This window comes from Euleptes europaea, chromosome 1, assembly GCF_029931775.1.
Source record: "Euleptes europaea isolate rEulEur1 chromosome 1, rEulEur1.hap1, whole genome shotgun sequence".
Classification (NCBI taxonomy): Eukaryota; Metazoa; Chordata; class Lepidosauria; order Squamata; family Sphaerodactylidae; genus Euleptes; species Euleptes europaea.
The window spans coordinates 27,344,602-27,358,662 of NC_079312.1; the positions used below are offsets into that span (position 1 = coordinate 27,344,602).

General features: G+C 44.4%; 1 protein-coding gene across 1 annotated transcript in view; it reads left to right on the forward strand.

Annotated features, from left to right (window-relative positions):
- The first annotated feature begins 740 nt into the window (after positions 1 to 740).
- MGAT1 (alpha-1,3-mannosyl-glycoprotein 2-beta-N-acetylglucosaminyltransferase) overlaps positions 741 to 14,061 on the forward strand; it is a 43,196-nt gene continuing 29,875 nt past the window's right edge. Inside the window, exon 1 of the mRNA XM_056858437.1 lies at positions 741 to 827. The gene's annotated coding sequence lies outside the window, so the exon portion shown is untranslated. The remainder of the gene's footprint in view (positions 828 to 14,061) is intronic.

Here is a 14,061-nt window from a genome sequence, read left to right on the forward strand (position 1 = left end):
GATTGCTTCGGTTTTACAAGCGGACGCTCATGTAGTAGGGAAAATCGAACGTTTTACAGGCAGGTGGAGGGGAAAGTTTTGATGCAGCGTTAGGACTCATTATAGGTATGGCAGATGATTTTTTTAGTTGAGCAGAGGGAGTGTGAAGCAGTAGATCTGGGTCTAGAGAAAGTTCTCAGGCTAGGTCATAATCCAGGTTGTATTAGCAGCAGCAGTCAACTGCACATGGGTCTGGAGATCAGAAGGTGTTTTCTAATCCAGATTTATCTGCTACGCAGGAGCACGGCGGCTGAGGTTGATGCGACAGGAAGTGCTGTGTTGGGCCTCCTTCTGGGAGATCACGCTTGGACAGCTTAAATCCAGCAGGCACTGCTTTCTTGAGACTGCGTTTGGGGAAAAAACCTGCTATACTGAAATATCATACAGAACTCCGTGTGAGAACACTGGCTGTGCAGAGCAAGTGGATAATGATGGCGAAGAGGTATTGGGGCATTATTAATGATCATTGGTAAAACAGGACACCCACTCTGCGCAATGGGCAATTCTGCAAGAGCTGTACATTATTTTGGCATCAGAAGACCAGACAGCCACTTCTTGGGTCAGTAGCGGGAACTACAAAAACAACTATCTTTTTTCTTCAGTCGAACATAGGGAAGTTACATAATCATTTGAAGAAGCAACAAGACCTCTTCTGACATCCTCCTGCACTGATTCTTCAAGGTGGCGTTTTTGAAGGGGGAGGGGGGTGCCAAGAGACCCCCCCTCCCCCAGGAGAGAAGAACTTTAGGGTGGCTACCCTGCATCTGTGTGAAGATGCCACCTGCCAGGTGAGAATCATGATCTTGGAGGGCTAGCTACAGTGCATGGATACCTTCCATTTGTTATACACTGGAGCCGAATCTCTCCTAGCTTGCTTGTTACTTATATTTAGGCATTATGCACTTTTTTTCAGGATAGTGCTCAAGCATGAAATAAATGGATTAAGCTCTAAGCTCCCAACCCTCACATTAGAGTCTGCTGTGAGGGTGGCTGGGTAGAACCTGTGAGTGGGATTTAAGCTTCTCTTCATGGTTTCTAGTACTCTTTCCCTTTCTTTCTACTAGTGTCACACTTCTGCCCTAGTAAATTAAATGAATTAAGTAGATTCGTGCAAATATTTCTTTTCGTGGATATGTTCTAGGCTTAGAATTGCCATTGACTTGGTGCAGAGTAATGCAGTCTTGCTCTAAATATATTAGTCCTTTTGCAGAGAAAAGAATGAGAGAGATTTCTGAACGATCTCTCACTGTATTGGTGTACTTCTCTGTACCAACTGAGTACAATTATTTGGAAGTTGGTACTTATATTTTTCATGTGGAGGATGAGCATGTGGAAGATGTGTTAGGCATGCTGATTTCTTTGCTTCCTTCCTAGATCAGTATAAGGTGTTTCCAGTTTGGTCCCTTGTAAGAATGTGGGTTGGTTATTTATAAAAAGTGAAAGTTCTTAAAAACAGCAAGATAACAAACACTCACAATTAGAAGCTGTATAAAATAGAATAAACTAGAGGCATTTGGTTCGTAGCATATTAGCAGCAGTGTAGAATCAATTCAAATCCAATTAGATCAGCAGTATAGAATCGATTTGAAGCAGTTCAAAAGATCTCCCGTCAACCCCATCCCACAGGAACTGTTAAATATCAAAGGCCTTTCAGAAAAGAGGTGTTTAAAAGATGTCACTGGATTGCCAGCAAAGAGCAGTCAGTGTGGTGTAGTGGTTAGAGTGTCGGACTAGAATTTGGGACACTCGGGTTTGAATCCCCACTTTGCCATGAAAGCTTGTTGGGTGACCTTGAGTATTTAGCTTAACCTACCTTAGAGGGTTGTTGTGAGGATAAAATGGAGGAGAGAATGATGTAAGCCGCTTTGGGTCCCCGTTGGGGGAAATAAATGAAAGGGGACAGCCATGCCTTGATGAGGAAAAGGTTCCACAGGTTGGTAGCTGTAGAAGCCTGCTTAGTGCTGGCTCCTGCAACAGGGTATCCCTGAATGAACTTGGCACCAGTCAGACTGATATCAGCAAAAATGCTCTTTCTGGGGCTAGATCTTTTAGAGAATATAAAGGTCTCATGCTTCCTTCCTCATACCACTTACTGTTGCTGTCTGCAGTGTTTGATACCGGTGTAGCTGGAGCAGGATGGGAGAGATAACAGCGGATATTTTGATGATTCAGGAGAGCTGACGTTAAGGGACTTAAAAATAGTAGTGGGATCTGACAGGGAACAGCAAGGGCTAGTCATGGGGCCAGAATTGTAAAGAGTAATAGGGCACAAAGGGAGGAGATGGGGGAGGGATATAGGATAAAGTATTGTGGTGCCTTCATTGTAAAGGCTAAGATCCTGAAATCAGTGCACAGCCCAGGGCTTAACAAATTGCAGGTTCCCTGGCACCTAGGAATTTCATTGTGGATAGTATTTTCAGTAGTCATTTACTGTAAGTGCCTCTTGGGGAGGGGCTCAGCGGCAGAGCATCTGCTTGGCATGCAGAAGATCTCAGTTTCAATCCCTGGCATCTCCAGTTAAACAATCTGGCAGTAGGTGATATGAAAGACCTCTGCCTGAGACCCTGGAGAGCCGCTGCCAGTCTGAGTAGATGATACAGACTCTGATGGACCAATGGTCTGATTCAGTATAAGGAAGCTTCATGTGTCCGTGTGGTTCTCAGTCGAAGTACAAAGCATATTTAGGTGAGGAAGAGAAGTTAACTTTTTGTTAACCAGTTACCCTGTATTTATTGGTATGGTACAACCCTTTTGTTATAGCTAAAAAATCTTGATAAATTTTTTTTAAAAATCATAAGAACATGTGAGCAGTTTAAGATTAGATTTTGTGGTAGCGATAATTAGAAAAGTATGGTTGAAAAATAAGTCTGGCCAGGGGGCTTGAAAACCCGAAGAAAATTTGTGAAGGCCTGGCATAACCTTTGCTTATAAGAAGCAGAAGAGTTGGTTTTTATATGCCGACTTTCTCTACCACTTAAGGGAGACTCAAACTGGTTTATAATCTGATGGGAGGGCTGCGCCTCTTAACATGCCTGTCCCCTTTGCTCCCATTACTTGGCAAGTGGGACATGTTGCAAGAGTTCTGTTTAGAAATGCAGGCAACTGAGAGCCAGCGTGGTGTAGTGGTTTGGAGTGGTGGAGTCTGATCTGGAGAACTGGGTTTGATTCCCCTCTCCTCCACATGAGCTGTGGAGGCTAATCTGGTGAACTGGATTTGTTTCCCCACTCCTACACATGAAGCCAGCTGGGTGACCTTGGGCTAGTCACAGCTCTGTCAGCCCCACCTACCTCACAGGGTGTCTGTTGTGGGGAGGGGAAGGGAAGATGATTGTAAGCCGGTTTGAGTCTCCCTTAAGTGATAGAGAAAGTCGGCATATAAAAACCAACTCTTCTTCTCCTTTTCCCAAGATGGGTCACAGTGGGCTGTGAAAGCAGAGCGACCTTTGACCCAATTTGTGGCATCAAGTAACAGAGACCGATTGCTGAGTTGCTTGGCCATGTGCTGTAGATGCAAGAGAAACTCTACCAAGGATTTAGCTTCACAGCCAATATCCAAATTGTTTCCATATTTCAGAGTAGGAATGATTTTTTTTCCTAGACATATTAGTGCACAGCTCTGAGTGGCTTTGTTTTGCTACTTGTGTGGGTTGGCTCGCTCACGTGAGTCTTGTCGATTGATCTACCGCTCCCAGAACCAAGCAGGTACTTCTGGCACCAGGTCTCTTGTTTGTGTCTGCCTTCTTTATTTTCCACATACATTAAAACTTAAATTAAGATCACTCCTGCCCAGCCCACAGCTTTTAGATGTGGGTGGCGGTAATAATGGTAGTATTTACATAGTTGCTGGAACTTTCTAATGGTTTCACGTCATTCTCTGTAACCCTTAGGGCAGATTGGTCTTGTCATCCCTGCATTGTAGCTTGTGCTGCTGAGAGATGGTTGCTTGCCTAAGGACACCTACTGAATTCATTCCCGGGTGTGGTCCGAACTGGAAAGTTCCTAGTCAAAAGCGCAGTCACCATTGCTGCTGCTGGTGGGGACACCTTGCTTATGTCTGAGGAACTTGAACCCCAGTCCCGTGGTGTCTGAGATGGGCGTCTGCTGTGACTCTTACTTGTTCTGGTACAAATTTGAACATAATTTGGGCTATTTGGTACTCATGATTTTGAGTTAGTATTAAAGATTTGCTGTCATAGTTCTGTGTCGGAGCCAAGAGTAAATAGTGGTGCAATTGATTCAGAGAGAATTGTGCTCAGTACTGTCTCTGCCAAGCTCTGGTCTGTGTTGACAACTGGCTCGGGCAGCTGCACCATGCAGGGCCTTACCTTGATGCAGTTTGCTGACTTTACCATATATGGCCTTCAAGGCAATTTATGAAATACATCTAAAATACCAGTTAGCGACAGAAGCGTGGTAGTAGACAGCAATTGGGTATGTTTAGCCTGAAGAGGAGCAGAATGAGAAGGGATAATGAGAGGATGATGCCAAGTTGTTTTCTGTTGCCCCAGAAGGTCGGACCAGAACCAATGGGTTGAAATTAAATCAAAAGAGTTTCCGTCTAGACATTAGGAGGAATTTCCTAAGGGTTCGAGCAGTTCCTCAGTGGAACAGGCTTTCTCGGGAGGTGAGCTCTCCTTTTCTGGAGGTTTTTAAGCAGAGGCTAGATGGCCATCTGTCAGCAATGTTGATTATATGACCTTAGGCATGTCGTGAGAGGGAGGGCATCTTGGCCATCTTCTGAGCATGGAGTAGGGGTCACTGGGTGTGTGTGTGGGAGGTAGTTGTGAATTTCCTGCATTGTGCAGGGGGGTGGACTAGATGTCCCTGGTGGTCCCTTCCAACTCTTATGATTCGAATTTGCATTCCCATTCAAGGTCTTGTGCTACTTCTGCTAAGAGCAGATAAAAGCACTTTTCATCAATGGTGCTGGGTCCAGATACTATGAAGGGGGTGTCTGGCTGCTTTCTTCTCTCACTCTGAAGGTCCTATCAGTGGCATTTGGAAGCTGGAGTACTCATGAACTGATGGAACGCCACAACCCATCATGCTACAGTGGAACCAGAGCACTAGAGGCAGTTTGTATTTTCACTTCTATAGCAGACCACAGGATGAGGCTGTCAGTCTGAGCTGGGTGAACCTGGCAACGAATGGTGGAGTAAGGTGCATTTGTAGTATCTATTCATGTGCTGTGCGTGTTGTTTTCTGAAACCTTGGTTACTGTTCCATCATGTTTGCCTTTAGTGTGCCCACAATTCTCATTCTCCCTTCCCCGCCTCTGATCCTTGGTAAAATAGTTCATTTCTCAAAACCCTGATTCTAGTCAGAGGCTAATATGCATATTAAATCTCTGTGTACTTTAGCATGATTTATTCTGAGTACAGCAAATCCACAAAGGGACAGTTTATTCCAAAAGCTGGATTTGGGTTTCCACGGTAGACAGCAAGAGCAAGCGTTTAGCTTAGCTCTGGGTTTTATAAATTGACCAGTTGTTTTGAAGTGGCTGGTGAGAAGGAAATGTTAGGATATACTAAACAAATAGAACAGGGTGCAAATCTACGTTCTTCTGCTCTTCTGATATAATGGAGCAAAACAGTGCTGATTCTCCACTTCCCCTTGTCTGATTAGTAGACACTAGAATGTTGACATCCTCCATATTTTCATGTGCCATCGATGCTCTTAAATGGGCTCAACTTGGGTTCACCATAGGGTTGAATCAGCCACATATATTCAGTAAACTATGCAGCATAATTTAAGTTGTCATTTAGGTGTTAGCTAAATGATCAGTGATACTGAACTGGTTTCAGTGGTAGATCATTAGACGTCTTGTATGGGTGTGGTGGTTCAGCTACACCCTGTCGCCAGATGTTTGCTGCCGATTCTGACATCCACCCATTTCTGATTAGCTGAAATACTTATCTAGCATTTACATAGTTACACAGTCATTAATTCTGACATGGAGCAAGAGTTCCTGATTACGTCTGTAGCTTTCAGATCTCAGGATGAAGAAAATGAACCCAGCTTGGCAGATAGCTGTGGGCATTGGCTCCATAGTTTAACTCTTATATTGACCGTGAGGGAAGCCAAACTTTCATAGTGTTACCCTAAATCCGGGGTAGTTGAAACACCTCTACAACTGATGGCTTGGCTGAATTTATGACACTCTTATCTCCTTTCTTCAATCACGGTAGCATAATTGCTTGGAGTCAGTTGCAGTTGAGAGACAGCGTGGTGTAGTGGTTAAGAGTGGAGGACTGTAATCTGGAGAACCGGGTTTGATTCCCCACTCCTCCACATAAACGGTGGACTCTAATCTGGAGAATTGGTTTGTTTCCCCAGTCCTAAGTATGCAGCCTCCTGGGTGACCTTGGGCTAGTCACAGTCCTTTCCCGCTCTGAACGAAGGTCATGTTGCAGTGTTGGGTGTTTCTCGTCCCATTTGCTAGGACCACACAAGGTGCCTGTTGGGGGTGGGGGAAGGAAGGTGATTGTAAGCCGGTTTATGACTCCTTAAAGTAGAGAAAATCGGGGTATAAAAACCAACTTCTTCTACATAGAGGTCCTGTTCATCTATCGTGAATCTTTGTTGCTGTTCTAAAAAGCAGTATAAATACTGACCCTCACTACTTTGTCATTATCACATATTCTAGATTTGAGTCCAGTAGCACCTTAGAGTCCGACAACATTTTCATGCTATGACTTTAAGTTTTGACTCTCGAAAGCTCATACCCTGGAAAAACTTGTTGGTCGCTAAGGTGCTGCTGGTCTCGAATCTAGCTGTTCTACTGCAGACTAACATGGCTACCCTCTGAAACAATCACCCATTCTGTGAAGCTGTCAGGTGCAGAGGCCAACTGAGACTAAGAACATAAGAAAAACCCTGCTGAATCAGACCAAGGCCCATCAAGTCCAGCAGTCTGTTCACACAGTGGCCAACCAGGTGCCTCTAGGAAGCCCCCAAACAAGACGACTGGAGCAGCACCATCCTGCCTGTGTTCCACAGCACCTAATATAATAGGCATGCTCCTCTGATCCTGGAGATAATAGGTATACATCATGATTAGTATCCATTTGTACTAGTAGCCATGAATACCCCTTTCCTCCATTAACATGTCCACTCCCCTCTTAAAGCCTTCCAAGTTGGCAGCCATCACATTTTGTGGCAGGGAGTTCCACAATTTAACTATGCGTTGTGTGAAGAAATACTTCCTTTTTATCTGTTTTGATTCTGTGACCCTCCAGCTTCAGCAGATGACCCCACATTCTAGTATTATGGGAGAGGGAGAAAAACTTCTCCCTGTCCACTTTCCCCAAACCCTGCATAATTTTTTAGACCTCTATCATGTCTCCCCTCAGCCGCCTTCTTTCCAAGCTAAACAGCCCTGTTTTAACCGCTCCTCATAGGGCAGTTGCTTTAGTCCCCTAATCATTTTGGTTGCTCTTTTCTGCACCTTCTCAAGCTCTGCAATATCCTTTTTTAGGTGTGGTGACCAGAACTGTACACAGTATTCCAAGTGTGGTCTCACCATAGATTTGTACAAGGGCAGTATGATATCAGCAGTTTTGTTCTCAATTCCTCGTCTGATTATGGCCAGCATGGACTAGTCTGAAATCATATATGTTTGGAGGTTTGTGATTGCTCTGGTGTTGCATGTAAATGATTTTTCCCATTGGTGTTAAATGTTAATGAACATAATTTAAAATGAAGTTGTTTCATGACAAAATGGGCAATGTTTCTCAAACGCATGGTCAGGTTAGTCTCTTTCTGCTTGTTATGCCAGGGGGTCTATCAACCTGACCAGTTATGCTGAAGTTTATAGTTTGCTTGGTGTTGTGTCCCCACCCCCAATAAAGAAAAACCTCTTGTAAAATATTAGTAAAATATGATGGCGTTAATTTTTTTGAATAGCAACAACAGAGAAAGTTCTGTAGATTTGCAGAGACTTCTAGAATCCAATAAACTGCAGGCTTCAATGCCTCTCGAGCATCAAGAGCAGGTAACCTGAAGACTTGGCACAACAAATTTAGAATCCTGGCTCCTAGAGAAACTACACAGAGCAGTACAGTGTGCAGATGTTTGCTCAGTACTGTGTGTGTGTACTTCACTGACAGTCGAAATCTAAACCTTGGGTGCATGTATGTTGCTGGCACCCCTAACAAGTGTTCTAGGTTCACTCAGAGGAGAAATGCATTCAAATACACTCGATGGCTCTGGAGCCTGTAGCAGCCCTGCTACAACCCTCCAATCACTAGTGACCTACTGATGACTCCCTAATAACAACTGTGGATAGAAGCGGCCAACCCAGGTGTACTGATGTTGGCCCGCCTTCCGGACATTGCACCGCTCCCCCCCCCCCCAGGCTCAGACCACATCCTTGGGGAGAGGGAGCAAAGGAAACACAGCGCCTCCCCACTTCAAGGTGGACTGTAGCAATGTCAGAGCCTTAGTCAGTATCCTGAGATATTCTGCTGGGAAAGTTCTGTCACTCCCTCCATACATATGAATAGCAAAAACTGCTTTGGTGGAATTCCTTTCAGCTTTGTGACCTCTCATGGTGACAACTGGCTGAACTGGTATACTTCTGATCAAGCCAGTCAATTCTGGTTAGCTGGCAATCTGTCTGGGTGCTTGCTACCTGCTTCTTTCCTGCCCTAACTGCTCTGTCTCTGTTCCGAAGTTAAACAGCAACAACAACAAAAAAGCCAGTGGGAAAAGTTAAGCCATGCAGCTTAATTGGGGGAGAAGGCAGACACATATTTCCCCTTCCTGCCCTCCTGCTTCTCGAGTTGCAGGGGATGGGGTGCATATGTGCCAGTATAATCGTGTCTGCTGCAGGCCTAAGGAACAAGAAGCCTTCGCTCCTCCGATCAGATGACACCAGAAGGCAATAAAAAAGGAAGGCGCCCACTGACACAAGCTTGTGCTTGACTGTGGTATATTTAACAGCATTTGAACAGTGTCAAATAGTAGGCTGTCAATTGATAATATTTAAGCTGTCGGTTGACTGGCATGCTGAACCCAATAACTTCAACAGGCTGCTATTAACATGATGTATCATGCCATAACCCTTTACTGGAAGTCTTTCCGTTTTCTCATGCTCCATACTGCCTCTCAATTAGTTTGTTGTTTACCCAACCTTATTGCGCTTCTGTAACTGTAGGTGATAATGAGGAATCCATGATTGGATTCTAACGTTGAATGTAGCAGCAAAAAGCAGCAGGAGAGCCCCCAAGTATGGACTAGGACCACAATGCTGGGGAAAGGGAGGTTATGTGGTGCCATGTGGGCCCCTCTCCCTGTTTTTCCTCTCCTAAAGGTAAAGGTCCCCTGTGCAAGCACCAGGTCATTCCTGACCCATGGGGTGACAACACATCCCGATGTTTTCTAGGCAGACTTTGTTTACATGGTGGTTTGCCGGTGCCTTCCCCAGTCATCTTCCCTTTACCCCCAGCAAGCTGGGTACTCATTTGACCAACCTTGAAAGGAAGGAAGGTTGAATCAACATTGAGCCGGCTACCTGAAACCGGCTTCTGTCGGGATCGAACTCAGGTCGTGAGCAGAGCTTCGACTGCAGTACTGCAGCTTACCACGGGGCTCATCTTTTCCTCTCTTAATAAGGCTTAAAGTAGGTGGGTGGTGCCATTGCCCCATTCCATCTTTTCCCTTCTGGGATCCGCTTGCAGATTTCCAAAACCACAAACCCCTCAGTAGTCAAAGTTCAACATTGAGATCATGGTGACACCTCAGTGTACAGGCTAACATAACACCATTTTCACCTTACTCTGTTGTTAAAAAGATAATGGAAACTGTGGAGTTCTCAGTGCTTTTGGGAACAGGATATAGCCTGAGCTATATAGTGGGAATAGTGGGAATTGCCTCACAAGTAATGCCTGAGCATTTTGTCTGTTTCTGAGAAAAGCGTAGCTGCTGTTAGATCCCTGGATTCCCAATAGGCACAGGTCTTTCTAGGATGTGAGCTACCTGGAGCCTGCTTTGGCAGGGAAAGGGGGGATATAAATCTAATAAAATAAAATAGGAACAGAAAATACAAACCTGCCCCTGTTATGTGTTTATGCTTAAGAAATGCTTGCAGTGATGCTTATTTTGATTTAAACTTGTTTGACTTGACTAGTAGCTTCAGAAGGGGTCTCTATAATTGATCTAAAGCGCTTATTTGGGTGTCAAGCAGTGGGTCTGTCGCTTGTTCAAAAGTAAACTCTGTGCTTGAGTTCATCTGCCGTCTCTCAATGAAAAGCTCATGATGTATTTATAGTAGTTTTTGAGGAATTATTGTGGGGGGGTATGTGGGGGACTGTGTTGTTCGACCCTAGGCAACATACAGCCTGTGAAGAAGGCCTTTTCCCTGGAAGGGGTTCCCCTTTTCCACAGCATGACTGTTCTTTGGGTCAGTCGTTGCATGTCAGTAGCTCAAGTTTTCTTAGGCTGTGGTGGGTTTGGATGTGGATGTACGTTGATCGTCTCTGGCATAAAGTATCTTAAGTGCAAAGTCAGCTACAGCACCGGAAATGCTCTAGCTTGTGTACTGTTACTTAAATCTATACTGAGCAAAACCCGGGTTTCTGTTTCTAAGAGGGGACGTACAGTAACAATTCTCGCCTCTTTGACTTATGTGATAAGGATGGGAAAGCAGGTGTCGTGGCTTCTTAAAGGCCAAGAATCCCAAATCCAACACTGTGACAAATATATCTCTTTAGATTCCTTAGTTCTTAAACCACACAAGCTATTGAATGGTTTTATTTCTGGCTTGTTAAAAAAAAAAGTTGTAGTCCTAACCATCCTGTCCCATATATGCAGTTTGATCTTCTGTGTCCGTTTATTTCTTGCGCAGCAACATGATGGTGTCCTGTCCTCTCTGTCAGAGTTGGGCACGATGTCTCCTTTTTGCTTTTGATCATTCTCTGTGGAGGTTTCAGATCATCTTCAAACATCTTTTGATTCAATGTATTGCTTAGAATAGAAGCGGCTGCTAAAGGGAGATAGAATAGAGCACCGAAGGAAGTAAATGCATGGCTGGTGATGGGGTAAAAAAAAAAAAAAAGATTGTGTTAACTGTCAGGTTTGAGGGAACGCTCTGAGTGTTATAAACGAGCAGAATATTATAACTATAACTTCCTTGAAATCGAAACTTGCTAATGGGCCTCTGACATGGGTCATGCAAAATGCTTCTGCTGTCTCTCTGAATGCCTTTGAAGTTGTCCAACTCTGTCCAAGATGAATACTGTGGAGGTACGATTCCTTTAAAAAGAGATCTTTTAACAGGCGTAAAAAAAGCAAGTGCAGCGCTAGGGGGCTGACAGTAGAAACATGGCCCCACAATTGAAGGATGGCAAAGTACTCTGCATACTTAGACTGTTGTGACATACGAAGAATGATCAATCCCTGTCTCACTGGTTGATTCCTTCTGCCACCCCCAGGTGTTGTTTGCTCTATTATCCCTACGTGGGCCTACCAAACTTCCTATTTTTATTACTTTCCCCCTCAGATTTCTAAAACTGTTTCTCTGATGAGGCTTCCAAGGTGGTTGGCAGTTCATTTAATCACAAAATGCAGTAAAACAGTGGTAGAAAACGACAATGGTAAAATAATCTAACAGCAAGGAAATAGCCAGGCAAGACAAATATAAAGGAGTGTGTAAATAACAGCTTCTAAAGGAGTTCCGGGAGGGAAAATGCTCTCTGGAACAAGACCTGTTCCACCTGTCTTCTAACATGTATAAGGAATTAGCCAGGTGAGCAAGGAATTCTTAAAGTGGGGCACTGTGACTGAGAAGCCCTAGATCTCACAACCACCTGCAGCACCTCAGATAGCAGAGCCTTTTGGTAAACCCGCCCCCCCCACAAGACATCCTCTGACTTGGGAGATGTTAAAATCATGAAAGCAACCCGGAAAGCATGAGATCTTAAAAAAAATGTTTTGACTGTATTTTTTTAAATGTATGCTGGGGAAGTGTTTCGGCTTCTCAACCTCTTGCACTCAACCTGCAGCCATCTGCCTCGCTGCCAGCTAGGTCAGTATGTCCCAAGCAAGGCAGATTAGTTTCACTTGCCATTATGCCCAGGGAAAGGTATCTGTCACTGGTTTGTTTGGCTAGGAGACAAACTGTAAAGCCAGACAATGGGTGATAAAAACAGCTTGCAGATCAGATTTTCAGAATAAGCAGAGGTTTCTGCCTTTTGCTATAAAGTCAAAAACCCTGTACAAAGTTTTCATTTTCCTCTTATCATTATAGAGTTGCAGGTTGGTATCCAACAGCTCAGGTGCCACATCTGAGGACTCTACTCCTGGCCCCAGACTTTCTTGGACAGGTAGAATTTGAAGAAGACTTCCCTACGGATCCGAATGGGTGAAGGATCCTGTGTTAGAGAAGATGGAACATGCAAGAATATGTAGGGAGCTCTTAAGGGAATCTGGGCCCAGACGTTAGTGGGGTCTTGACAATTTGTCACCTGTAAGGACCAGTTGGAGGTTTTCCATCAGCGGTGGTTTCCAGTGTTCAAGGGCAGTCCCATATAAACACTGACTTCCATAATACATTTCAACTTTACAAAACTGAATGACAGTTGCCAGATCCTGGTTCTCGAAGGATCATCGGAAGTAAATGGCCACTGCAGCTCTAGTCCACAAAACATTTCGGAGACTTCCATTCCCCTTGCACTGAGGTTCAGTGTAGTACACTGCAAGTAATTGTAAAGTGATGCAGACTGAGGCGAACAAACAATCCTGTTACACTTGCACATTGATGGGGTGGAGTCTGAACTGATGGCTTACCAGGAAAGAGAGATGGGGACCTAATGGATAACTTCCTTATAACAATTTGGTGTGCATTAGCAGTGGAAAATGTCAATCGTTGGGAATGATTAGGAAAGGGATTGAAAATAAGACAGCTAGTATCAAAGGCCTTGTGTAGATTTATGGCACAGCTACATTTAGAATATTGTACACCGGTCTGGTCACCCTATTTTTTAAAATAAAATTGTAAAGCTGGAGAAAATGCAAAAAAAAGGCTACCAAAAGTATCAAATTAGAGCACCTTTGCTGTGAGGAAAAGCAAGAGTTTTCAGTATTGATGTCTAAGAAGGGACATGGGAGGTTTCCAAAATTATGCATGGCTAGCCTGCTCTCGTCAGATCTCAGAAGCAAAGCAGTGCTGGTCCTGGTTAGTACTTGAATGGGAGACTACCAAGAAATACCAGGGTTGCTATCCAGAGGAAGGCAATGGTAAACCATCTCTGTTAGTCTCTTGCCTTGAAAGCCCTACTGGGTGGCCATAAGTCGGCTGTGACTTGGCTGCACTTTACACACACATAAAGGAGGGATAAAACTTTCCCTTCTATAATAATACAGGGACACCCAGTGAAGGTGATGGATAGTATATTCCCACCTGGTGAAAGGAAGTATTACTTAATAGAACACATACTTAGCTTATGAAACTTAATGAAACTTACCGCCACCAGATTTAGTGATGTCTGCCAGTGCGGTGTAGTGGTTAAGGTGTCAAACTAGGAACTGAGAAACCCAGATTTGAGTCCCCACTCTGCCTTGGAAACTTGCTGGGTCACCTTGGGCCAGTCATACACTCTCAGCCTCAACCCTGGCAAGTATTTGAATGGGAGACCTCCAAGAAATACCAGGGTTGCTATGCAGAGGGAAGCAACGGCAAACCACCTCTGAACGTCTCTTGCCTTGAAAACCCTACAGGTTCCCTGTAAGTGAGCTGTGACTTGACGGCGAAAAAAAGCAACTACTTATACAGTATAGGTTTAGACACAAGTACATGGGTGACAGGTCCATCAATCGCTATTATATAAGTGGAGCCTCCCTGTTATGAGGCAGTGGAATTCTGAATGCCAGTTGCTGGTGGAGGCAACAAAGAAGAGTGACTGTCCTCCATGCCCTTCCAGACTATGCTGGGAACAGGATGCTTAACTACCTGGACTTTAGTCTGACCCAACTAAGGCTTCTTCCCCCTTTTTGTTTTCCCAGTGAAGCGACAGGGAAGTGTGT